At 35.9% G+C, this 27,135-nt stretch overlaps 1 long non-coding RNA gene across 1 annotated transcript; it reads right to left on the bottom strand.

Annotated features, from left to right (window-relative positions):
* Positions 1 to 130: 130 nt before the first annotated feature.
* On the bottom strand, positions 131 to 26,695 carry LOC146397823 (uncharacterized). Its single transcript, XR_014824989.1, has 3 exons — positions 26,372 to 26,695; positions 18,733 to 18,837; positions 131 to 3,103 (listed from the first exon to the last, which is right to left on the bottom strand). It is a non-coding gene; the product is annotated as an uncharacterized LOC146397823 (long non-coding RNA).
* Positions 26,696 to 27,135: the final 440 nt, after the last annotated feature.

Here is a 27,135-nt window from a genome sequence, read left to right as displayed (position 1 = left end):
TGTGTCAGCTAGTTCAGGAATTAAAGTGTAGCCATGCCGCACGGACAATCATATGTCAGAGCAATATGTGTTCTAATGTCATTAAAAGCTGGTTATTTGGATTGATTGTAAACCAGATGGTCTCCAATTGAATACCTCCTGAATTTTTTATTTCATTAAAAATTTCTTCAGGGGAGTTTAAGCTTCATTGCAAAATTGAAATGAAACTATAGACCTTCCATACACACCTCCTGCTTACACACTTGCAGAGCTTTCTGCATTACCAACATCCCCCACCAGAGCAGTACATTTGCTACAGTTGATGAATATACATTGACACATCATAATCACCCAAAGCCTGTAGCTTACATTGTGGTTCACTCTTAGTGTTATACATTCTATGGGTTTGGACAAATTCCACAGTTTTACTTTTTTCCAGAATGCCACGCAGTTGGAATCATACAGTATGTAGCCTTTTCAGATTGGCTTTTTCACTTAGTAATATGCATTTAAGGTTCCTCCATGTGTTTTTATAGCTTGGTAGTTCATTTCTTTCCAGTGCTGAAGAAATGTACCATTGTCTGGATATATCACAATTTACCATTCACCTACTGAAGGACATCTTGGTTGCTTCCAAGTTTTGACAATTAGGAATAAAACTGTTATAAACATCCATGTGTAGGTTTTTGTCTAGACATAAGATTTCAGTTCCTTTGAATAAATATCAAAGAGCACACTTGCTGGATCATATGGTAAGAGTGTGTACAGTCTTGAAGGAAACCAAGAAAGCTGTCTTCCAAAGTGGCTGTACAATTTGCATCGCTACCAGCAATGAGTGAGAGTTCCTGTTGCTGTGCATCATCATCACCATTGGGTGTTGTCAGTGTTCTGGATTTGGGCCATTCTACTAGATATGTGGTGGAATCTCGTTGTTTTAATTTACATTTTCCCTATAAGATATGATGTTGGGCATGTTTTAACATGCTTGTCATCCTTATATCTTCTTTGGTGAGGTGTCTCTTAAGATTTTTTCCCTATTTTTTCAACTGAGTTGTTTACTTTCTTGTTGAGTTTTAAGAATTCTTTGTATATTTTGGATAAGTCCTTTATCAGATGTGTTTTTTGCAAATGTTTTCTCCCAGTCTGTGGCTTCTCATTATCTTGCCATTGTCTTTTGAAGAGCAGAGTTTTTAATTTCAATAAAGTCCAGCTTAACAATTACTATTTCATGGATTTAGAGTTTATAAAGAAGTATACACACACACACATATATATACAAAGTAATGGCCATGACAAAGGTCATTAAAGTTTTCTTCTATGTTATCTCTTAGGAGTTTAATAGCTTTTCACTTTTCATCTAGGTCCCTGATCCATTGAGTTAATTTTTAAGGGTAAGTTCTTTGTCTGGATTATTTTGTACATTGATGTCCATTTGTTCCAGTTCCACTGTTGAAAAGATGACCTTTGCTCTCTGAATTGCCTTTGCTCCTTTGTAAAAGATCAGTTGAGTATATTTATGTGGGTCTGTTTCTGGGCTGTCTGTTCTGTTCCACCAATCTAGTTGCCTATTCTTTTGATGAACCATCATGACTATTGTAGCTTTATAGCAAGTTTTAAAGTTTGGTAGTATCAGTCCTCCAACTTTGCTCATCTATTTCAATCTTGTGCTAGTTATTCCTTAAAACATTTTTTAGAGAGTGCATATCTGAAGACTTACTTTTGAAGCTTTAAAATATCTGTAAACACTCAAGTGTTCTTCATGCATCTTGAAAAATGTGAGGTTGCAGTGAGCCTTCCTCAAGCATAATAGTATTTGGAATATTAAAAGGGAAACATTTGAATTCCTAGATACAAGGAAGTTATGTTCTATTAGGAAGGCTACCTGGTTGAAAATATGTTGCCATACCCTGTGATGATTGCAAAGATAATGATCACTCCAAGGTCTGGTGTGAGCAGAGGCTGAATATCAGGGACACAGAGGTTAGGGAAGACCTGACTGATAACAGAGATGATTAAACCAGCTCCTGATAGATGTTTAGGGATTATCTCATGCAAAGAAAAAGGTATAGAAGAGAATATAGTTTGGTACAATTGTAGAGGAGGAACCAAGAAGGGAGAACAGATGTAATACAGACAGGTCAGATTATATGAAGTTTGTATATCATAGAAAAGGAGTTATTCTAGACACGGCCTTTTTAAGATTGTCTGTTAAGAATAGGGCATGAGCATACTTGTGATTTTAAAAAAATGTATCTCTCATATGCCTTATTGGAGAGGTTGTTACCAACCTTTCTGCCAGAGTCCTCAACATACTGAGATATGATAATAAAGGGAGTTGTCAGGTAAGCAGGGGAAATAAAAGATGGAGCATAGTGATACACTGGAGTTTTGCCACAACAGCCTGGTAAGAACAAAAGAAACATTCACGTGTTGTGTAGATGTGGCCCTGAATGTGGCATAATCTTTTTCATTCCTTTTCTAATACATGTTGAGACTCCCTTTTGAGCTCCAAAGGGAAAACCTGTTCTGTTTAAAGTTCTGTTAAGTGCCCTCAAATGCAGTGAGTGACAACACAAAAGAAACAATTAAGGATTACTGGTAGTTCCACTTGAAAATTGTGTGGGTTTTATTTTGAAAGAACATATTATAGCCTTTCTTTCTGGCAAAAGCAGAGACATGAAGAATACAACAGATTGAGTTGACCTACATAATAGAGATAAAATCTGGATGGTACCTGCTACTTGAAGGGCTACCAGTAGTGGTGATCTGAAAATCCACGTCTGGCAAACACAAAGATCTTAAATGAGTTAGATCAATAGTGTCCAGGTCCAAATTGCTTCACATCTCTGTAATTCTGTCTCCAAAATAAGATTACTTTTTGTTTGCTCATTTTTTTTTTTAAAGGAGATCATGAAGAGTTCCTATTGTAGCACAGCAGGTTAAGAACCCAACTAATATCCATGAAGATGTAGTTTCGATCCCTGGCTTCGCTCAGTGGGGTTAAGGATCCAGCATTGCCACGAGCTGTGGTATAGGCTGAAGATGTGGCTTGGATTGGCATTACTGTGGCTGTGGCGTAGGCCAGCAGCTGAAGCTTTCCTTTGACCCCTAGCCTGGAAAGGCCCTAAAAAGGAAAAAACAAAAAAACAAAAAACACATGATGAGGGTCTTAAATGTTATTTTTATTTTCTCTTTCTTTCTAGGAAAAATCACTATATATATTTACTTATGCCCCCAGGTGGGGGAAGGGAGGGAGTTAGTGAATTTCCAAATTTTCCCATTGAGAAGATCCAGCTTTTCATGTGAGCAAAACTGAATATATAAATTATTTATAGATGTTATGTTGTGGATAAAAGTGAAATATCTACTTATAAGATTTATTTATTTATTTATTTTTGTCTTTTTAGGGCTGTACATGCAGCATATGGAGGTTCCGAGGCTAGGTGTTGAACTGTATAGCTGCAGCTGCTGACCTATGCCACATTACCAAAATGTTACAGTCACCATATTTGTAGTATAAGATTGTGATGAAATAAAAAGAAAGGGAAAGAGTCAAAGGGTACAAAGGAAAGAAAATCCACAAAACATTATAACCCTTATCACACTGCATTCAAATTATTTGTAGTGTGGTTCTCCATTGCATCCTAGCTCCTTAGAAATAAGGATTAAATATTTTCAATAATATATCTCCAGTATCTAGAAGGCACTTAGCATGTAATCAAATCTTGTGTGTCTTATTTAAAATTTGGGCATAGCAGGAACCTACCTCAACATAATAAAGACCATATATGACAAACCCACAGCAAACATCATTCTCAATGGTGAAAAGCTGAAAGAATTCCTGCTGAGATCAGGAACAAGACAAGGATGTGCACTCTCGCCACTACTCTTCAACATAGTTTTGGAAGTCCTAGCCACGGCAATCAGAGAAGTAAAAGAAATAAAAGGAATCCAAACTGGAAAGGAAGAAGTAAAACTATCACTATTTGCAAATGACATGATACTATACCTAGAGAATCCTAAAGTCTCTACCAGAAAACTGTCAGAGCTCATCCACGAATTTGGCAGAGTTGCAGGATACAAAATTAATACCCAGAAATCAATGGTATTTTATATACTAACAATGAAAGAGTAGAAAGAGAAATTAGGGAAGCAATCCCATTTACCATCGCATCCAAAAGAATAAAATACCTAGGAGTAAACCTACCTAAAGAGACAAAAGACCTGTACTCTGAAAACTATAAGCCACTGATGAAAGAAATAAAAGATGACACAAACAGATGGAAAGATATACCATGCTCGTGGATTGGAAGAGTTAATATTATCAAAATGACTATACTACCTAAGGCAATATACAGATTCAATGCCCTATCAAATTACCAAGGACATTTTTCACAGAACTCAAACAAAATATTTTAAAGTTTGTCTGGAAGCACAAAAGACCCAGACTAGCCAAAGACATCTTGAAAAAGAAACATGGAGCTGGAGGAATCAGGCTCCCAGACTTCAGACTATACTACAAAGCAACAATCATGAAAACTGTATGGTACTGGCACAAAGACAGAAATATAGATCAGTGGAACAGGAAAGAGAGCCCAGAATTAAACCCATGCACCTACAGCCAACTCATCTATGACAAAGGAGGCAAGAATATACAATGGAGAGGAGTTCCCATCGTGGCTCAGTGGTTAACGAATCCAACTAGGAACCATGAGGTTCAGGTTCGATCCCTGGCCTTGCTCAGTGGGTTAAGGATCCGGCATTGCCATGAACTGTGGTATATAGGTTGCAGATGCAGCTCGGATCCCACGTTGCTGTGGTGTAGGCCAGTGGCTACAGCTCTGATTGGACCCCTGGGAACCTCCATATGCCACAGGAGCAGCCCAAGAAAATGGCAAAAGGACAAATACATATATATATATATACATATATATATATGTATATATATATACACACAATGGAGAAAGGACAGCTTGTTCAATAAGTGGTGCTGGGAAAACTGGACAGCCACATGGAAAAGAATGAAATGAGAACACTCCCTAACACCATACACAAAAATAAACTCAAAATGGATTAAAGACCTAGATATAAGACCAGACACTATAAAACTCTTAGAGGAAAACATAGGCCAAACACTCTCTGACATAAGCGACAGCAACATCTTCTCAGATCCACCTCTCAGAGTATTGACAACAAAAACAAAAACAAAGAAATGGGACCTACTCAAAAGTTTCTGCATAGCAAAGGAAACCCTAAATAACAAAAAGACAACCCACAGAATGGGAGAAAATCTTTGCAAGTGAATTGACTGACAAGGGATTAATCTCCAAAATTTACAAACACCTTCTGTAGCTCCATATCAAAAAAACAAACAACCCCATCAAAAAATGGGCAGAAGATCTAAACAGACAGTTCTCCAAAGAAGACACATGGATGGCCAAAAGACACATGAAAAGATGTTCAACATCACTCATTATTAGAGAAACGCAAATCAAAACCACGATGAGGTACCATCTTACACCAGCCAGACTGGCCATCATCCAAAAGTCTACAAACAATAAGTGCTAGAGAAGGTTTGGAGAAAAAAGAACCCTATTACACTGTTGGTGGAAATGTAAATTGATGCAGCCTCTCTGGAAAACAGTATGGAGATTACTCAGAAAACTAAAAATAGAACTACCATTTGATCCAGCAATCCCACTCCTGGGCATCTACGCAGAGAAAACCATGACTCGCAAAGACACTTGTACTCCAATGTTCATTGCAGCACTATTTGCAATAGCCAAGACATGGAAACAACCCAAATGTCCATTGACAGAGGAGTGGATCAAGAAGGTGTAGTACATATACACAATGGAATATTACTCATCCATTAAAAGGAATGAAATACCGGCATTTTTAGCAACATGGATGGACCTAGAAACTATCATGCTAAGTGAAGTCAGCCATACAATGAGACACCAACATCAAATGCTTTCACTGATATGTGGCATCTGAAAAAAGGAGAGACTGAACTTCTTTGCAGAACAGATACTGACTCACAGACACTGAAAAACTTATGGTCTCTGGAGGAGACAGTTTGGGGGGTGGGGGATGTCCTTGGGTTATGGGATGGAAATCCTGTGAAATTGGATTGTTATGATTGTTATACACATACAGATGTGATAAATTCATCTGAGTAATTAAAAAAATAAAAATTTAAAAAAGAAACCAAAAAATAAAAAAATAAAATAAAATTTGAAAGTATCTCCAGTATTAGTTTATCCTACTCAATTTCTTTGTTTTTTTTTTTTTTTTTTTTAAAGCAAATTACATTCCCTTGCATTCTTCCAGGTAGAGTATATACACCTGTGCTTTGGTGTTTGTGATTTTTTTTTTTTTGCAATTGTTTATTTGCACCATCTATCTCCTACATTAGAGCAATAATTCTTCAAAGCCAGAAGATATGTACTATTCATCTTACCATAGTGATGTTTACTACTTAAATGATTCTTCAGTCTGGAGGGACATTCATAGTTTCAATAACACAGATGACAACCTAAGTTTTTGTTTGTTTGTTTGTTTTTGTTTTTTGCTTTTTAGGGCCATACCCAGAGTATATGGAAGTTCCCAGGCTAAGGTAAGAATCAGAACTACAGCTGCCAGCCTATGCCACAGCCACAGCAACTCGGGAGCCGAGCTGTGTCTGCGACCTACACCACAGCTCATAGCAACACCGGATCCTCGACCCACTTAGGAAGGACAGAGATCGAACTTGCATCCTCATGGATTCTAGGCAGATTCGTTTCCACTGACCTACAACAGGAAGATCACAACTTAATTTATTAAATTCTATGATGCATGCCACTGACACCTCAAGCTATAGCGAAATTTAATTTTTTTCAAGAAACAGAAAAGTGGGTTGTATATATTAGAAATACATCCACTAAATTAGGTAAATAATGAGAGATGCTTAAACCTTCAGTTCCCTAGAACATCTACCTAATCAGAACAATACATTATCCAAAATCAGCATATAAAAAAATTTTTAAAATACTCCAAACTACATTCAGGTTTCATTTCTTTTTAATACTATTATGAGTTAGATTATAAAAAGCATAAGGTCAAATTTTTCCAGTAAAACATACAACATAATTGTCACAAGAGGGCAGCCTTTTAACATGAATTGTTCAAGGAATTTCAACTATTCCTTGAAATTTTAAGACAGTTACTTTAATCCACATAATAACAATAACACAATACAAAACATTCAAATTGATATTTTGTGCAATGTGTTTTTTCATTACTACTAATGAAAAATATTTAAGATCCATAAGTAAAACAAGAGCTGAATTATCTCATGTAGAAAGATGCATTTATAGCGGTTATGTCTTTTAAACAGGTCAGTGGCTGAGTTAAGCGCACCCAAATTTCATGTGATCGAATGCGAAATTCTCCTCTGAGCTACCTCAAATTCTAACCAAGCAAAGACAAGCTGGAAGCATCCAGAGTGATACAGTGCCCAAGGGCAAGTGAATGTCCTTAGATGCATGTTTCTAATTTTTAAACTCTTAAAGTGTCTAAAGACACAATACTACTTGGATATATTGATAAAGAGTAAGTTAAGACGTCTTTGTGTATGGCTTGTCTTGCATGTAAGACACACAGAGGGGACTCTCAGATCAGCAGCATCAGCATCTCTCCCTGCTGGGGAATTCCCCCTGGTTGCCTCTCTAAAAGTCCATATTCTTTCCAGGAATAGCCCATAGTGCTATAATTGCCTGGCTCCACCTTGCCTGAGCTTGCTCCAGTCTGTTTCTTTACTTAGAGAACTGGAAGCTCTCCCAACCAACTGAAGTTGCACAAGCCCTCCAGGTAATTCTGATTGAAAACTTCTGGCAGGTGCCGGCAGAGAACAACAAAGGCCAAATCCCTCTGTGTGAATGAACGACTGCATTGAGTGTTCAGCCTTAATACTTCACTCCTATCTGCAGTCTCATCCCCAGTAACAACACATACTTATCTGTAGGCTATGCCCCCCACCCCCATCCTTGTTTCTAGGACCAATCCTGACCTATGGCAGAGGGACTGAAAAAGCTCACACTGCTTTTTTATCCAATCTGCCACTCTGTGTCTTTTGATTGGAGCATTTAGTCCATTGGCATTTAACGTGATTATTGATAGATATGTATTTATTGCCGTTTTAAACCTTCTTTTCCAGTTGATTCTATGTTTCTCTTTTCTTTTTTGGGTTGGATGGTTTTCATTTATTTTATGCTTGAGTACTTTTCAGTTTTTGTGAATGTAATGTTTGGTTTTGACTTGTGGTTGCCCTGTTTTTTAAGCACATTAAGCCCTTCCTATATCTGCTTGCTTTTGTCTGGTAGTCATATAGACTCAGACACATCATTAAAATAAAAAAATCTATATTTTCTTACTTTCCTTCCCTACTTTGTATGATTTTGATGTCTTTTTTTTTTTTTTAACATCTTCATGTTTAGATCTGTATGCTGGCTTTACTTAAGTGATTGTTTCCCCCATCCTAATTCTTCCTTTTTTCTTTTCTGTCTCTCTTTCTTTTTTAATTTAGAGAAGCCCTTTCAGTATTTCTTTTAGAATGGGTTTAGTATTGCTGGATGGAATTAGAGACTCTCATACTGAGTAAAGCCAGTCAGAAAGAGAAAGACAAATACCGTATAATACCACTTATATCTGGAATCAAATACAAGGCACAAATGAATCTTTCCATAGAAAAGAAAATCATGGACTTGGAGAATAGACTGGTGGTTGCCAAGGCGGAGAGGGAAGGAGTGGGGTGGTTGGGGAGCTTGGGGTTAATAGATACAAACTATTGCCTTTGGAATGGATTAGCAAAGAGATTCTGCTAATCAGGGAAGCCCTGGGAACTATGTCTAGTCACTTATGATGGAACATGATAATGTGAGAAAATAGAATGTGTACATGTATGTGTAACTGGGTCACCATGCTGTACAGTATAAAAAAATGTATTGGGGAAACAACAATTAAAAAATAACAAAAAAAAGAAAGAAAGAAAAAGCTCACACTGAAAGTTTTATTTCTGCATCACGTCTAACAGTTATGGATTATTCTCACTGTGATCTCAGGTTACACCATTTATTTTCAGTCCCACGTCGCTCCTCTCTACCACTGTCTACCTCATAATTGTCTAAATAATCTGGTAAGTTTCTATCCCCAAAGAATCTATATTCCTGAGTTCCTGTTTTGGTAACTGATTCAGTAGTTCAGTTATTCTTACTGCCTGGAAGCCCCAGCAGACAGCCTTCTGCCTTGGCTTCTTTTAAAATTTTGAATTACAAGATTTCCTAGGGCCTCATTTTATTCTTAAATTGGATTTTTGCTTTTCTCTTGCCAATTTTACTCAACCTAAAGGCCTAATCTCTAATTTCAAGTACTGACTATTCTAAATGTTCTATTGTGGGTGATATACTCTTTCATCCTAGACAGTATTGCCAATCCATTTATCTTGAATGTAACTGAATTAATCTGTATTACTTTTCAGTAGCAAAGATCTTCTTTACTAGACTCTGAAGGGGGGTCAGTAACAGCATGGGATGCACTCCTTTCCCTCTACCCAGCTTGGTTCTCAGTAACTATATCTGCTCCACAGAGCTCCAAGATAATGCTCATGAGTCAGTGTAGTTTCAGAGGCTGATACAAACTGTAAAATAAACTTGTCTTAAATATGGAATTATAGTGTAAAGGGGTAGGAAAGAACTGTTTTTTCTTTGTTAGATATTTAATTGTTCAACTATACCCACTGGTTTATGGGTTTGTTTGTTCATTCATTCATGGAACTCTTGGGCAAGGGATCAGATCCAAGTTGCAGCTGTGGAAACACTGGATCCTTTTAACCCACTGTGCCAGACCAGGGACTGAGTCTGCATACTGGCATTGCAGAGACACCACTGATCCCACTACACCACAGAGGGAACTCCTGATTTGTGAATCTTAAAAGTGTTTTTTTGTTGCTGCTTTTTGCTTTTGTTTTTAAATTAGTGAAGAACAATTCTTCCCCTTAAAAATTTGCCTTTTTTTGGGGGGGGGGTTGCAAGTGGAAATTGTAGCTGATCTTTAGACTTTTGATACTAAGCATTCTTGAAAGAATTTGGGGACTGCTCTAGGACTCTAGATAAAGCATTTATTCCTTAAAAGAAAACTAAATTATATCAGTGTTTGTACTCTTTAAAAATTTATCATAGGAAAGAGGCATGATATATTTCCAAAATTAGAGACATAATACACAACAGAGACCAACTGTTGTGATATGGCATGATTATAAATTTGTATATATTTTATTTAGATATGGATGACATTACATAGGGCACAAAAATATTGTCAGGCTCTTTCCATTTTAAAACCTAGGTCAGGATCCAAACATTTTGGAACTACAGCTATAGAGAAGTGCTCTCCTAGATTCCTTAGGTCAGGGTGTAGGTGGGGAAGAGGAAAAAAAACAAAACAAAACAGAGGGAAAGCAGCTTAGATATCAATTTTCAATTTCTAAGATGGCTTAGAAATTGATGGTGAGAATCTCTCCTCACTTCAGATTGAGTCTGGTACTGGGGAGTGGTTGTTGGAAATAGATTTGGAGAATCCAAGAAGAATAAAAAGCAAGATCCCAGTGTCACCTCATACCAGCTCCTACAGAAGCAGAAATGTCTGCAATATGGTGGAATCAGTTTGTCCTGAGCAGCCTCTCTGTGACTCTGTCCTGGACATTGCTTTCAAGAAAAAGTGAGGCAGAGTTCCTGCTGTGGCTCAGTGGTTAATGACCCCAAGTAGCACCCATGAGGATGCAGGTTTGATCTGTGGCCTTGTTCAGTGGGTTAAGGATCCAGCCTTGCCATGAGATGTGGTATAGGTCACAGACATGGCTTGGATCCCACATGGCCAGCGGCTACAGTTATGATTCAGCGACCCTTAGCTTGGGAACTTCCATATGCTACGAGTGCTGCACCTAAAAAAAGACCAAAATAAAAAAAATAAAAAAAAAAGAGTGAGTCACTTAGTCATATTAGTGCACTTTCTGCAGTAGGTGGAGTGACAAGGGAGTTTCATTATATCCTCTGGACCTGATATCAGGAATATGTGTTCCACAGACCTGGCAGGTCTGAAGTGGCCTTGTGGTTATGCTTAGAATGAAGTGGACACAGCAGTGATCTTCAGGGACTAATGACTAAAGATCTAATAAGAGTAAGTTTGTCTCCATGGTTAACTTTTGGTGCTACTACCCCGCCACTGCAAAAGCTCAACAGTATAGAAAAGCACCCCTTGGTCCTCAGAATCTAGATGCAATTCGAGGGACAAGATGAAGGCAAATGTGAGTGAACAATTAAGTTTTGCCATCTGGTGTTCATGTGTGTGACATGTACACATATCAGCCACCTTCATACATTCAGTGGCAATTTACAGCAACTTTCAGCCTTGTAACTAGGAGAAAATAACTTTTTCTTTATAAAGTGATCCTTGCCTTTATAAATGTGTAAAATGATAGGTAACATTACACACCCGTCAAGCCAGATGTAAACATAGAGCACATTATGTTCTTTACCCTTGAAGGTGGATACAGCCAAACTTTGTTTGAGATAGAGTTGAGTTTATTTAAACTAGTAGGATACAAAATCTTCATTTTTACCTTCTGATGGTAAAAATCACAGTAACTCATCAATTTTCAATCTAAAATATAAATATTTCAAGGCATTTTAAGCTTCATTTAACTTCTTTTATATCAGGAGAGAAATTCATTAAATCCTTCAGAAGAGCCAAAAGCAAAAGTTTAAAATATAAACTATAAGGGAATTTGGATGGTATATCAGTGAAATATCATGTAAATTTGCACTGAAAATTTTTTATCTGCACATAGTAAAGCACTGGAGCTAATCATTATGGTCCATTTTGGTCTCAAACTAGAAGAAATATGATTACAGTTGAAGAGAATTATTAATGAAAATAATTTAAAATATATACATTAAGTATGTTATGAATTTGGCTAGCTTTTTGTAGCATTAAATTTATCTTTATAATTTAAAGTCTGGCGCCCCATTAATCATTTTATGAATTGAATGTAATTAGATAAACTTACTTATCAATTTATGACTGAAGGATTTTTAGACAAGCAAACTGCCAAAGAAGTACCTATAAATTAAATACTTTTAAAAGGCAATGATAGTAAGTGTTTAATGTGTAAAGATTATGAATCTAAAAATTAAACCATTTCTATGTGATGGTATAGTTGTTTCCTGTATATTAGCAGCATTTCAGCCTAAATGATAAATGCAGTTGGGAATTTCATGGAATAAGGTAACTCTATTCTTGAGACTTCACATTTCTTTTTTCTTTTTCTTTTTGTCTTTTCTAGGGCCGCTCCTGTGGTATATGGAGGTTCCAGGGCTAGGGGTCTAATCGGAGCTGTAGCCCCACAGCAACGTGGGATCCAAGCCGCGTCTGCAACCTATACCACAGCTCACGGCAACGCCGGATCCTTAACACACTGAGCAAGGCCAGGGATCGAACCCGCAACCTCATGGTTCCTAGTTGGATTTGTTAACCACTGCGCCACCGATGGGAACGCTTACATTTCTTTTTGATTCTAAACTGAGAGTATTTCACTTTCTGTCTTTAAGTAAACAACAAAATTACCTGGGTAATTTTCAGCTACATTCCTAGGACTAACATATAACTGGAAATATAGTCAGTTGTCCATAAGTATTTGTTGAATAAATGGATATTATACTTGCAAAATAACTAAATGGTCAAGTTTATAGTCAAAACTGGCTTTTACATAGGAAAGAAAACTAACTTTGGAGAAAATTAATGAGGCACATGTGGTTGAATAAGGCAGAGTCAGACTGCACAGTGGAATCACTGGGAAATTACTAACAGAGACAAACAGACAAAAAAAAAAATAGAAGTTTGGGTGTCATCCCTTATGAAAATAATTCAGTTCTTACAGATATTTTTAAATTTTCAAGGAAATCTACTGTGGTTTGAAAATCACTGGATTAAGTGATGAAAAAGACAAATGATGTGACAACTTTTCCAGTCAATTTAGAGAAATTACATTCCATTGTTTAGAAAGAACAGAATTTAGAATGGAATAGAATTTAATCAGTATTTTTTCCTCCTTATTCTTCATATTGGAAATTTCCTCTTGATCTGTCTTAAAAGTTTACTGATTTTTCTTCTGCCATCTCTGGTAAACAATCAAGTAAATACAAGGAATCTAATAATATCATATTCCTTGTACTGCTCAACTTTAGAATTTCTATTTCCTTATTTCTGTATAGTTTTTATTTCTTACTTGAGATTCCCCATATATTAATATGTATGACATGCATTAATTTAATCTTGAACTTGTTGTAATAGCTAATTTAAATTTCTTCTGATTTCAATATGTAGGCCTTCTCAATGTCTCTTTGCATTGTCTGCTTGTTTTAATGTGTTATATTTTCCTGTTTCTTTATGTTTATATTTAATTATATACTAGATTTTGTGACTGATATATTGCAGAGACTCTTGAGTTCTGTTATTTTCCTTTGAAAGGGGTGCTCTTCTAATATTATGTATGTATATACTCAAACGTCATTCCTTCATGGTGGGGAGTGATTGAACTCTCTGATCTAATTCCCCAACTATCATTTTCTGCTGGGGTCTAATGCATCCCCAAGGGGTCTATGCATGTGTCCCTTGGGGATCACCCATAATATGAATGGCATTTATATGCATATTTCAGAGCTTCACTATCTGTGACATTTTCCTTTGTGATTTTCACTTGTATGAGACTCTCTCCTATCACACTCAATTTCCCATCTCTTCTGTTCTTTTAGCCTGGAACTCTGCATTCTTATTCAAGTTAGAAAAACATTACTGCTTGAGTTGTAGTCATCTAAGTGTTCACAGATTGCAGAGTGTCATCAGATTTATATAAAACTGTATTAATGCAAACTTAACCAATGCAGTTATCATTTTCATACTCTGATATTTCTGCCTATTTTCTTTTTCATGTTATGACATCGAATGTGTTTTTTAAAATGTTTTAAAATATTTGTAAAAATGTTTTTATTAGAGTTTATAATTTTTCCTCTGCAATTGGGTTGGTCATGTATGATTTACTACAATATCATTGTAATTTAAAGCTTTGTACATCATGTTTTGAAAATCCTTTCTACAATTAAAGAATTTTCCAAGTTGTAAATCCTTCTGTAAACAGAAGCAAGTCTTCAGTTCTTAATATCCCTTGTAGGCAGATATGTGTATGAAACTTAGGCCTGGCTAATCTGATATACCCATACATTTGAATGTAAGAAAATTGATAAAATGATACCATTTTAGTTGGTGCAGGGAAGGACAGCAATAATCAAATTTCACAAAATAACTCTGTCTTTAGTTATTATTTTCCTGTGGATAAGTCATTAACTTCATGGCACAGAAGCAGAATTGGTGTTGTGGTAATGGTTGATTCCTGATAATATTCTAGCTTTGTTCTTTTTTTTCCTTCTTAAATGCTATCTTTTTCTTATTTCTGGTTCTACTACTTATTATATAATCAATCCCTCATATACACTTTGATTCCAGCCTTTTTTTTCTAGGTTAAGCTGGATTTTTGTGGGCAAAATTCTCACTTTTAAATGAAGGGAATAGTTTTGGTTGACATTAGAAATAACAAAAGAAAATAAGGAACTATCACATCTTATGATATTAGTGAATCATTGAAAATTCAACAATCTTTTCTGAAAGAGGGAAGTTTCTAATGTTTCCTATCAAGCTCAAATCCATATCATTAAATTACATTTATACTTCATGAAGGATTTATAGAAATATGCAATACTTAATAGCATCCACATTATTGTGGGGCAGGAGGAGATGAATAGAAGACTGAAAGAGGTAGCCCTGTGCAGTAATCCTAGTGGGGACACAGGTGTGTGCATGAAGCGTTAATACTTTCTATCGTTACATTTATAAAATAAAAGTTAGGTTCCTGTAAACTTGCTAATTAATATGATTCTCACAGACATGTCATTAACCTAAACAGTTTAGGTTTCCTGTAGATAGACTGCATGTATTCTCATCTTTAACCTTTTTGCAACATTCCCTAATTACAGATTTCATTGATTCTTAATAGCAGAGGAACAGCAGTGGTTTATAAAGTTATGTTCTAATTTGTTTTTTACTAATATGTGAAGTGATTTTGTCTTTTATTTCACCTCTGGAGCTAATTACACATTCTAGGTTAACAAAAATTCCTGATCATGCTATCATTGATTTAAACTTTACAATGAACTCATTATTTCCATGCATTACTAGCCTGCATTATGGTGAGATGTGGCTAATGAGTTCTCAAAATGTTGTCTGAGAGGTTAAATAGTACCTCAAATAAATGCCAACGTTAATTTATTTGTGTGAATTTTCAAAAAAAAAGTTTTCTTTTTCACCCCAAAGGGCACTAATGAATTAGGACATAAGCACTCTCTGGCTAATGAAATTTCAAAAGTTAAAGTAGAGGATTTCATTTTTTTTCCCTCATACTCTGATGGTTATATGTTTGTTTTAAAAAAAATAAAACACTGAAAAAAATTTTCAATAGCTGTCTAGTGTCTATTTTATTCAAAGCGGTAAGCTACTCAGTTTAGCTGGTTTTTGAAATTTGAGCAAACTGTCTACCTTTTGTTTACTTACTAGTCCAGGCCTCCAGAGTTACTGGTATATATGAAATCATATAAACAGTCATTAGATACATATAGAAAGCAGACAGCATTCTGTAGTAACCTTTGTGCTTATAAATTCTATGCAACTGGACACTGATTTCTTCAGTTTATAAACTGTGAAATACAAGAGGTAACAATAATCTATAATTTAAATTATGTAAAATTTTTGATTGTGAAGAAAATTTTTCCCAACTGCATATAAATAGAAAATGGAACCTATGAATAGCTGTCTATAGGTGAGTAGGTGAAGACACCATGACTAAAACAAAATTTGGTAAAGTTTCCAAAAAATACTGAGTGCTATAGTACCCTGATCACGAGGTACAGGCAGGAGACAAAAGACGAGGTAGGGGTGAAAAGGAGAAAAAATAGAAGCAATAGAAGTAGTCCTTTAAGCGGACATGTTTTTGTAAGAAAATCATCAGATGGAAGATTATTTCAAAACCTGACTTTACCAGGTAGAATTTTAGAATGTAACACAGAAGATGGATCATCTGTTGATGTAGATCATGCCAGTACAACAAGCAATAAAGGCTATTTATTGGAGTCTTAAAAGTGGATGAATTGTTTTTAATCTATGTTAAGAGCAATAGAAACTTGATTTTTAGGGGGTGTGATGACTTCCTGAAAATATCCCCCAACAGATTTTCAAGTTGGCAAAAGCTCAACTCTAAACAACTATCTCCATCAATGTGTACAGGATATTTACAGTTGGATTTTCAGCAAGTTTCAAGTTCTTCTATTCTGACATGTCTAGAATAGGAATGCCTACCAGGATAAAATATTAAATGGTAAATTTAATTGGATCTTACAAGTGAAATACTAGGCTACCATCATTCTTCCTTCTTAATGATTGATTTTCATTCTTCATTCATGACTTTGTAGGTGGAGCAACACTCTTGAGACCTTCTTGTGAGACCCATGGTCACAAATATAACAGTGATGTATAACTGATTAGCCCACTTTCAGGGGACTGGCAAATCTAATTAAAAATAATATCCTAATTGGCATATCTTAATATGCCGGAAAAAATCTAATAGTATTTGGAAGAGTATAAGCTTGAAAAACATTTCTATCAAATTTTACAAAACACAAAGTATACATTTTGGTTTCTTGAAGTTTGGGTACTGTGTATAATGCAGTGAATGTACCAGTGTACAACATTTGCTTATTAAATGAATTTATGCAAAAGCTTTGGGACAGCTGTCCAGCTCTATATAAAGTTGATGTCTGTGTTCAGAGTCTCTCCCTTAGAGGTAACCCACATGTCAAAAGATGTATGGGCTGTGGGTAAAGCATCCCAAAACTGCTGGTCGGAAATGTGCCATGAATAAGTAAACCTCAGTAGCCTGCATTTTCCATCAGTCTTGCAGACAGCAAACACAACATTGCAGGTCAATATCTCTACACATTTCTGTATATGGCAAGACCAAGGAACATGCCTGGTTAAGATATGCGCAAGCTACAGGACATGTCTGTTACCAAGAAATTTATTATTATATTAAATTCAGTAAATAAAATAATGGTATAACAATAATCAAGACATAAGCAGGGTCTTAACAACTTTACCTTATCAAGGCAAGTGAAGTTTAGGGTCTAACCCGAAGTTAGATCACTGGAACAAACACCACTAGATAAGGCTACCCAAGGCACAAAATGAAGTTATCAATATTCAGTAGTATTTTCTCTTTCCCTTTCTTTCTTTCTGTTTCAGTTTGGTGAGAACACTTAAGATCTACTCTTAGCAGATTTCAATATAGAAACAAAGTCTTGTTTATGCTAAGAATCCAATAAAACACAGTTTACACAAAGTATAGTTAAGTATATAAACCATCACCATGCTATTTATTATAGTTCCAGAAATGACTTCTCTTTTTCTTTTTGTTTGTGTTTTTGGCCATGCCCATGCCATGTAGAAAACTCCTGGGATTGAACCCACCCATGCCACATCAGTGACAACGTTGAATCTCTTAACACACTGAGCCATCAGGGAACTACTTATAACTAAAAGTTCATAATCATTCACAAACCAACAACTCTCCATTCCCTCCCATCTTCAGCCCTTGGTGACTACTATTCCACTCTCTGGTTGTTTGAGTTAGACCTTTTTAGATTCCACATATAAGAGGAACAGTATTTGTTTTGTCTAGTTTATTCCACCTAGCCTAATGTATTCCAGATATATCCATGTTGTACCAAATGGCAGCAGTTCCTTCTTTTTTTATGACTGTTATATTTCAGTGCATATGTGTGATGTGTGTGTGTGTATAATTTATAAATATATAATTGTTTATATTATATATATAATTTCATTTCCTCCAGCTATATATCCAGAATGATTGCAGGGTTCTATGATAGCTGTATTTTTTTTTTAATTTTGGGAGTAATCTTTATATTGTTGTCCTATTTAGAAATTTTAGCAGTCAAGGTATAACCCAGAAAAAAGCAATAGATTTGGTTTGGAACTGTTGAAGAGGCATTTAGCACTTTAAATCTATTCAGATTCAGATTAAGCAGGAGGTAAGGTAGCCTATTCATTCTGCACCAACCCTTTATTACTGCCAATTTATCTATGGATTCTTCCATTTCAGTGTTCTCTAGATGGCTGTGGGCATGGCTGCCCTCGGTGTTGGTAGAAAATGGTGCCATATATAAGCAACACTTCACTTGCCAGGTCTATATCATCTCATTGACTGAGTTTATTTTGTTGTTGTTGTTGTTGCTCTAGAGGACAAGGTGACATTATACAAAACAGTAGTTGGGAAGTTAATGTAAGATGCTTCTGTAACAATGACAGAATGGAGGAATCAAATGTAAATAAGTGAAATATCTGAGAGCTGTTGTGACCCTGAAACTGTATTTTATGGGATTCTTATCATAAACAAGACTTTGTTTCTATTTTTGATAGAGCTACAATGTCCATTTCCCATGATGTTCACATAGTATCATCTAACAGTGAATTAATGATAGTATCAAAGTACCCATTGCAACTTTAACAAAGGAAGTATGTTTGCTAAATTCTCAATACCTGAAGTGACAGTTGACTTCCTTCCTTCTCTCATGGATGTCCCCTTGGAATAAACTGGAATCTTATAAATCCTAGAATCCTCTAATGGTACATAATGAAGACCACCTGTCAACAAATCAGATTAAAAAGTTACATTATAAGAACAAGTATTTTCTTGTTAATCTTTAAGCAGAGAAGATATAGGTCTGTAGTGAATATTTCTGTAGTTATTACAGACTACATAACAGTCATGGGTCATGATTTTCTGGCTATTTATCGTTAAAGACAGTATTTAGTTTGGGAAATGTTACTTGATATGTGATGTGAATAGTAAGCACCATTTATGAGACTCTTTCAGTCATTTTTTGGTCAAATCTGGTGTATCCAAGAGGCATTGTTAGTGGTCTTCATTGTCAACACTAAAATACAGGGATATCTCTCTATGATTAGGTAGGATTTTGGCTTTCTCCTATATTTCTGGATTGGGGAGCTGGGGATATACATTTCTTTTCCACATCCTTCCAAATAATCCTTATGTATGCTTTTCATGGGCTTGCATTTGGAAACAACTGACAAAGGAAGAATCCTCCATTTCTTTGCTCTGGAAAAATCCTCCATTTGTGTGTGTGTGTGTGTGTGCGTATGCAGTGATAATTTTCCTAGACCAATGTTCTATTTTTGAAATTGTAAATTTTGGATAGTGACTGAAAAGTGTAATTCCCTAAAGTAATAAAATTTGACTCAGGTGAACTGTGTTTTATGCTAGAGTTGTATAGATTCTGAACCATCACTCACTCCTCCAGGGTCCTTGCTAAGTTTCAGGGCAATATTAATGTTTCCTCTCTAAAGACAGTCATGAATCGGGTAGTTTCTATTTATTAGAAACATGTACTCCAAACTCAGCATCTAGGTTGTGATAGCTATTGAAATGCACCATAAATTTAATTTTCATAGAATCTACAACTCAATTTACACTCATGTTAAGTTTACATAGCAATCATCAACACTTTCAAGAAGTTTTCTTTGGTATTTCCAATCTGAATTGGGTATGTCTCATCAGCTTTTGTAAGACTTACCAGTCTGCATTTTACTTGTTTGTCAGCACCTTAGGCTGGAAACTAGTTCCATGTAGGCAGAGACCATTATTTTTTCTTATTTTTATAATGCCTAGTATAGGGTCAATTGCCATAAGTAGATGGTAGGGCCATAATTTCTGAGGAAATATATACACATTGTAGGGACACAATATTCAAAGAAGATGTTCTGAGCAAGAATAAGCAATGTCTGGAATGTAATAAAAGGTAAATAGTTACATTGTAACATGATCTGATAACTCATTAAAAGTAAGGGTGTTGATAGTAATCTCTACTTTGCTCACCAACAATAGATTTTTAAATCTTAACGGTTGCACTGAAAGACAGTAGATTTCACCCTAGATGTAAAGGATCACTCGATTGTAGACACACATTGCTGATACCTCTGATTGGATGTTATTGGTATTTCTGAGGAATGAAAATTGATTTCACATGGCCAAGTCATGTAGGTGTAGTTTTATTAGTCAGGAAATAATGATATTATAATCAAAATAATTTACATATAACAGATTTTTACATCTGTCACTCTTTAGAAAGAACTTCAAGTATGTTATTACTTATATTCTTTCCCTTTACTGCATTTGTCTCTTGTTATTGAACTGTCATATCTGCTGACTTCAGAAAATGTCTTTTTCCCAACACTATTCAATCATCTTTTTTCCTTTGTCAAAACTTTTAAGTCTCAGGGTCTCCAAGAGAGTATCTCAGACAAACCTCATTAGTTTCCAGTCACTGATTCACCATTGTGATCTCATCCTTAGAGGCTTTCCCTTCCCCTTCTCAATTTAACATGGCTTTCAAATATGCTTTCCAGTAAAGTGGAGTTGTTTATATGGTTTTATGTTTCTTCCTGTTGCTTTTATAAGCATTTATCCATATTGACATTGATTTCTATCAGGCCATGAACTATTCAAGGTAAAGAAAAGGGTACAAGATGGCCAGCTACTCTTTATCTAAAGCCAGGCACCATTCTAAGGGTCCTATAAGCATAAGCTAGTCTAATACCAGCTTATAAAAGAGGACAGATTGATGCACATGTAAAATTAAGACACAGAGAGGTAAGGGGACTTTCCTCCAAATCACACAGCTACTAAGGGAGATGAGTTAGAATTTGAATCCAGAGCCCGTGCATTTAACCATCATTTGTACTCCTTTCCTAAATTAAACTCTACTTACTAGTTGATGACTTCAGGTCTCAACTATACCACTCATTGATTATCTGGATGTCATTACAATTTACTCCATATAACTCCTTCTCTGTAAAATGACAAAGTCAGGAAGTTTCCATTGTGGCTCAGTAGTTAACCAACCAACTAGTATCCACAAGGATGTGGGTTCCATCCCTGGCCTCACTCAGTGGGTTAAGGATCCAGCATTGCTGTGAGCTGTGGTGTAGGTCACAGATGCGGCTCACATCTGGTGTGGCTGTGGCTGTGGCTCCTATTTGACCCCCTAGCCTGGGAACCTCCATGTCCTGTGGGTGTGGTCCCAAAAATAATAATAATAATAATAATAAAATGATAAAGTCAGTATATACCTCATAGTTACTATAATGATTGCATGCAATAACACATAAAGGCTTGAGAAGAAATAGGCAGATGGTAGGCTTTTATTTTCTCAGTAGTATATCAATGCCATAGGGTTGATGTTAAGTATGTTCTGGCTCAATGAATAAAATGTTAATGCTTAGTAGTGTTCGAGATATTTTTAATATAAAGTTAACAAATGTAGTTATTTATTTAACTAATATTAATTTTGCTTTTCTTTTTTTTTTTTTTTTTTTGGTCAGTGTATGCACTTCTTATGTTTGGTAGAATAATTCTTAAAGGCATCTTATTTTACACTTGCCTTGGTAAATGCTAAATTCTATCATGCAGGAAAAAGTTTTGTTATTGTTTGTACACTGGTTTAATATTCACTTTTATTCCCTGTGTGGTAGTTTAATTGGTGTTTAGAATAAAGCTTGCCACTTATTATATGCTTTCATAATTGAAAATTTGTTTTAATACCTTCTATACACTATATACATATATTGTGCTTTCCTTTATTTGCTTAATTTTTTACTGTTTCATAATCATGGCATTAAAATCTCATAAAATGTTATTTGGGGGATGGCTGGAAATGTCATCTACATAGTAATGGCTCAAGTTTGTAGCATCTTTATAGCATAATAGGCAATGGAATTCATAGCAGAGTAATAAACATCTCTCTTTAGGGTATGTATTTGTGATTGGTATGAATTTGCTCCCAGAGGGCAGTTGGCAAAACAGCATTATGACTGTGTGCAGGAGAATAAAACAAGAAAAAATATCCTTTGAACGGCGCAGAATTATTTTTTTTTGTCAGAATCTGAAGTCTATGAATGCTACCCTTGTGACCTCTTAGTTTAGATTTCTGAATGTCATAAATGGACAGGATTTTCAGGGCACACCTGGGTGCATAATATGAATTCAGAAGAATACTGTCTGAACACATCTTTAGAAACTTGCTCTAACTTAGCTGTATCAAGCAAAGAATCCCTGTTGGATGTAGCACTCTCCATCTCTTCCTATGGAAGTAGCTCTGGATATACAGCTGGAAAGTTTTACACATGACCTGATGAGGGAGAAAGTTTAAAAGAAAGTGCTAAATTTAATTCAGAGGAATGCCAAATCAAAAAACAATTAGCTTTCCATATGTTCTTTTCTCCATAGGTGCTATTCTCAAGACGGCTTAAATGCATTCAAATTCTGTGAATAATTACAAAAGTCTTCATTAGCGACATCCAAGCATGCTAAACTTCTTGCTCTGTGAGCCCAAGCACATGGATGCAGTGTTTCCTTTGGATATCATGAAGGCAAGTTCAAGTAATCAACTGATTTTCCCCATCATGTTTACATGCCAGTACTATAATTTAGAAACTAGAACTACAGAGCCAACTTGTGTCAAGTTTCTCAGAATCTCAGAGACTGAATGTTTGCATCTGCTATTTTTGCATGATTAATCAGGATCTTTGCCTAGTTATGAAAAAAAAAAAACACATTCCCATTCCCCAATTACTCAGAAAATTGGACAGTTTACAGTCTTCAATATATTATGTAATTCTGGTAATAGCATAATATACATAAAGGGAACTTCTAACTAGAAGCTAGAAGTTATTCCTAAGGCTAAAATATATTAAGAAGAGATCCTTGGTATTAAGGATAAGACCCTCAGTATTGATCCAAAATATGTAATTGCAAGTTTAGATTGGGAAGGGTTCAAGTGTTAGATAAATACACTATCAAAAAAAGTCTTCTAGGAATCCTAGTGGAAAAAATTGTTGGTGATTTTGAGAGACTCATGGAGAGGGTTTGAGATGCTAGAACCCTAAAGATAGATAACTATCCCAGGTTTAATAAAGCAAATGGTGAATTCCAAAAATGCTCTCTCAATGAGCTTCATATTGATCCTGAGCACAATTTCAGGAAGGTCCATTAAATGGGTGTTTTGAGAGCACTTAGGAAAAAAAGCTGGCAGCAGAAATTCACTAAGAATGAGTCATGCCAAGCTTATCTCAGTGACATCGCTACCTGACCAAAAAAAATGTAGGTTTTAGACATTGACTTTGGATATTTTCAGGGTAAAGATACTGTGGGGCTACAACTGCCCTTTGCTTCAGCCCACAGCTTCTCCTCAGGCAGATTTCTGAGGAAAATATGGTTAACTTTTGATCTAGAAATTTATATTGTTTGGCATTTAAACTATCCTTCATCTAATCATTCTATGCTCAAGTTATTAGATCATATGAATGTACCCTTAACAGGAAGCCCAGAGAAAGCTCACACTGCAGTCTTATAGAGAAGACTTTCTTATATGTTCTTTTCTGTTTAATGTTCTTTTAAAAGACCTATTATTTTGCTTCAGCAGACTACCAATTACTTGAAAACAGGGGCCATATCTTTTATCTTAAAGTACTTATCAAATGTTTTTCACATGGGCCTTTAACTTTTAATTACTTGATTATTAGACAGTGCATAAGCCATAGAAGATATATTTGTTGCTTCCATCAGAGACATTCTCTATTCCTCTAGTTAACAGAACTCCCACTTTACACAGAAATTGGACATCATGTACTTCGATGAGTCCTCCTCAGCCCTAGAATGAATAGTGATAAATCTAAGACAATGATTTCAGCTCTATCTGACCCAAAATCTCTTATTCATAACAAATTCTTAAGTGGCCCATTCACTGGTATAAAATGTTAGTGAAGACATATGTATTCAAGTCATTAACAAAAATGATGTCCCAACTAATGTAAAGAAGAAATAATTTGAAATAAACTTATAATTAAAAATGTGCATTGTTGTGCTTTAGCTTTTGCATATTTAAGTACAATGGAAGGTAAAAAATGTTCACGTCTGCACCCAGATCACTGCAAATGCAAAACAATACATACGGGAGTTTCACTGGAGAACTTAAATACTGAAACAGCCATCTCCCTTATTGACGTGATTGATTTGGACTGGCACATGTGATATGCTCTGTTTGCATATCTGTCACTGAGTTGTACTCCACACTCTACCCCACTTCTATTCTAGGAGGATGAACTGTATTGAAAATATCAGTAGGCTCCCTTGTTCTTTGGCTTTGGTTTGTGTTTAAGAGATTAGAGAGCAGAGGAGAGAGGGTCAGATCTTATTCCATAAGCTCCCTCCCTACTTGGTCTCCTTGGCCAATCTGTGTTTCTTGAAAAAGTCATGCTTCCTTCTTGTCTCAAGGTGGCTTCTTCCCCATGATTCTCTGCTGCTATTAACTCAGAGTTACGTGCAGCTCACTGTGGTGCCTCTCCTATCTCCCCACACATTTGTAAGTAGTCTCTTTGTAAATAAATCTTTGTTATCTTAATTTGAGAATGCTCTTTTTTTTGGATGGGAGTACAAATATTTCTTTGAGATCATTATTTTGCTAAGGATTGAGCAATTGAACAGACATTTTGCCTAAACCCATGATGCCATTTCTTTCTTTTCACCCTCAAAATTACCAGGATAATTTCTTTAATGATCAATTTGCATGTTTAAAAGGCATTTTGTGCCATGTCATATGATACATTCAATATTATGCTATATTAATTTAACTGTTATATTATTTCAATTATGTAAGTACTGTTTAAATCCATGATGTTTTTCAGTATCATATGTGAAGCAAAACACATTTATTTATAATAGGCTCCTGTTGATTTTTAATTTTACAAAGATTATGTATTTATGCAAACCTCCTCTGAATTTTCAGCTTCTGATACTAAGATTATGGAGTATAAAAGAGGAAAATGAATCAGTGTCTTATTCTAGTCTGAGAATCATCATTTGGCTACCCATCCAACAATGTGTGTGAACTTTTATCTACACTGTGTGTGTGTGTGTGTATATATATATATATAAAACACCACACTGACTAATGTTGGGAAAGGTGAATCTTCTGTAATGTCTTCATGCAGCTATCCATCTCACTATTCCTTGGTATTTTCTTTTTAAACCTTTTTTTTTTTTATTTTCTGCTGTCAATAATTATCTTTTAAGAGATGAACAAGTACAAAAAGTTCAAAAAGAAACAATCTAAGTAACTAGCTCCCCTACCTCAAGAATTTTTCATTTTCAAATAATTCGTTTTCCTTCTTTTCAAGATTTTTCTTTACACTTTAAACACCAGACTTTCCTATTTTGTTTTCTATACCTTTTTTAAAAAGGCACCTACAGTAAAGAAAAAATAAACTGACATTTCCAATGCAGTTGCAAATTTTGCATTGCTATGGAAAAGTATTATCAGCTTACAAAGGAAAAAACAAACAAAAATACGAACCAAGGAAGCACAGAAGGTAGTAATCACATTTAGTTGTTTATCATGGGATCATCTTTATAATCCATCTGTTTTGATTCCACAGAGCAAATTGCAAGTAATTAGGAAGTTTTTCCTCATTTTATAGATTTGGGCTCGAAAACTTGCAAGGCCAGTGCCACACAATTTTATTTACTTTTTTTTTTGGTATTTTAATTTCAACTTGAGTAAATGGCCACCAGGTGAATGATGGAGGCTTATGGAACATACTGAGAGCCTTCCTACTGCTTTGATGATGTAAATGCTACAGTATACTTTCTAAAGAAGCATACTTTTATTTTTTTTCTGTTTTTGGGGCACACGTGGCATATGTTAGTTCCCAGGCTAGGGGTCTAATCAGAGCTGCAGTTGCTGGCTTACACCATAGCCTCAGCAATGCAGATTCGAACCTGGTCAGCAACCTACACCTCAGTTCCCCGCAACTGTGGAACCTTAACCCACTGAGTGAGGCCAGGTATCAAATCCACATCCTCATGGATAGGAGAGCTGGGTTCGTTACTGATGAGCCACAATGGAACTCCAAGTACACTTCATTTTAAAAAGACAGCATCATATCAACAAATCATAAAATTTAAAGGGCAAATGTGTTATGGAACCAGTTCATTCTGCCTGACTCACAGCAAGCCAAACAGCCGAGCTATTGAGATTTGCAGCAGAGATAAGCCTATTCGCAAAGCAGCCAAGTCAGGAAATAGAACAAATCCCAAACCCACCTTCCAGAAAGTAAGGGGCTCCAGGTTTTCAGGAGATAATTGGAAAGAAGCCATTCGTCTGAGGCAGGGAAAGCGTGGGAAACATGACCAGAAAAAAGTGCCGTAGTCTCCTCTGCGCAGGCGTAACTAGGCTACAGGCCTCTGCATGTCCTATGCGTGAGGTTTTCACCCTCTTAGGTCAAAAGGTCGCTGAGGGGACGCTCGCGTGTGCCCAGCATAAGGGTTGGTCTGCCAGTCTGGTCTTAACCAGCAATTGAGCTAGACGCAGATGAGGCCAAGTTCCTGAAAAATAACTCAGACAAACATCTTATTGTTTAAGCTACTTAAGGCTTGGAGAATGTGCAAGTCTTAAACGACCTTGATCATTGAAAGCAGGTGAAATGGATTTAACCGAGGGTTTCACGTGGTTGGCGATGTTAAAAATTAAGTTCCTGTGTAAAATTAGTTGCCATTGTTATCTTCAAATATTTTTAGCCTCTTTAAAAGTAAGTCTGGTTTTATCCCAGGTGTGTGGACCTAATGATTTTATACATTTGAAACTTAAAAATATTTTTATGTTGCCAAGGGGGAGGAGGCGGGAGTGGGGTGGTTGGAGAGCTTGGGGTTAATAGGTGCAAACTGTTGCCTTTAGAATAGGTTAGCAGTGAGATCCTGCTGTGTAGCACTGGGAACTGTGTCTGGTCATTTATGATGGAACATGATAATGTGAGAAAATAGAATGCATACATGTATGTGTAACTAGGTCACCATGCTGTACAGTAGAA

This window comes from Sus scrofa, chromosome 13, assembly GCF_054392235.1.
Source record: "Sus scrofa isolate SSC_HxYL_T2T_F1_AM1 chromosome 13, Sscrofa_HxYL_maternal_Yorkshire_Landrace_v2.0, whole genome shotgun sequence".
Classification (NCBI taxonomy): domain Eukaryota; kingdom Metazoa; phylum Chordata; class Mammalia; order Artiodactyla; family Suidae; genus Sus; species Sus scrofa.
The sequence above is the reverse complement of the archived record's forward strand: the minus strand, read 5'-3'. Positions and strand labels throughout refer to the sequence as shown.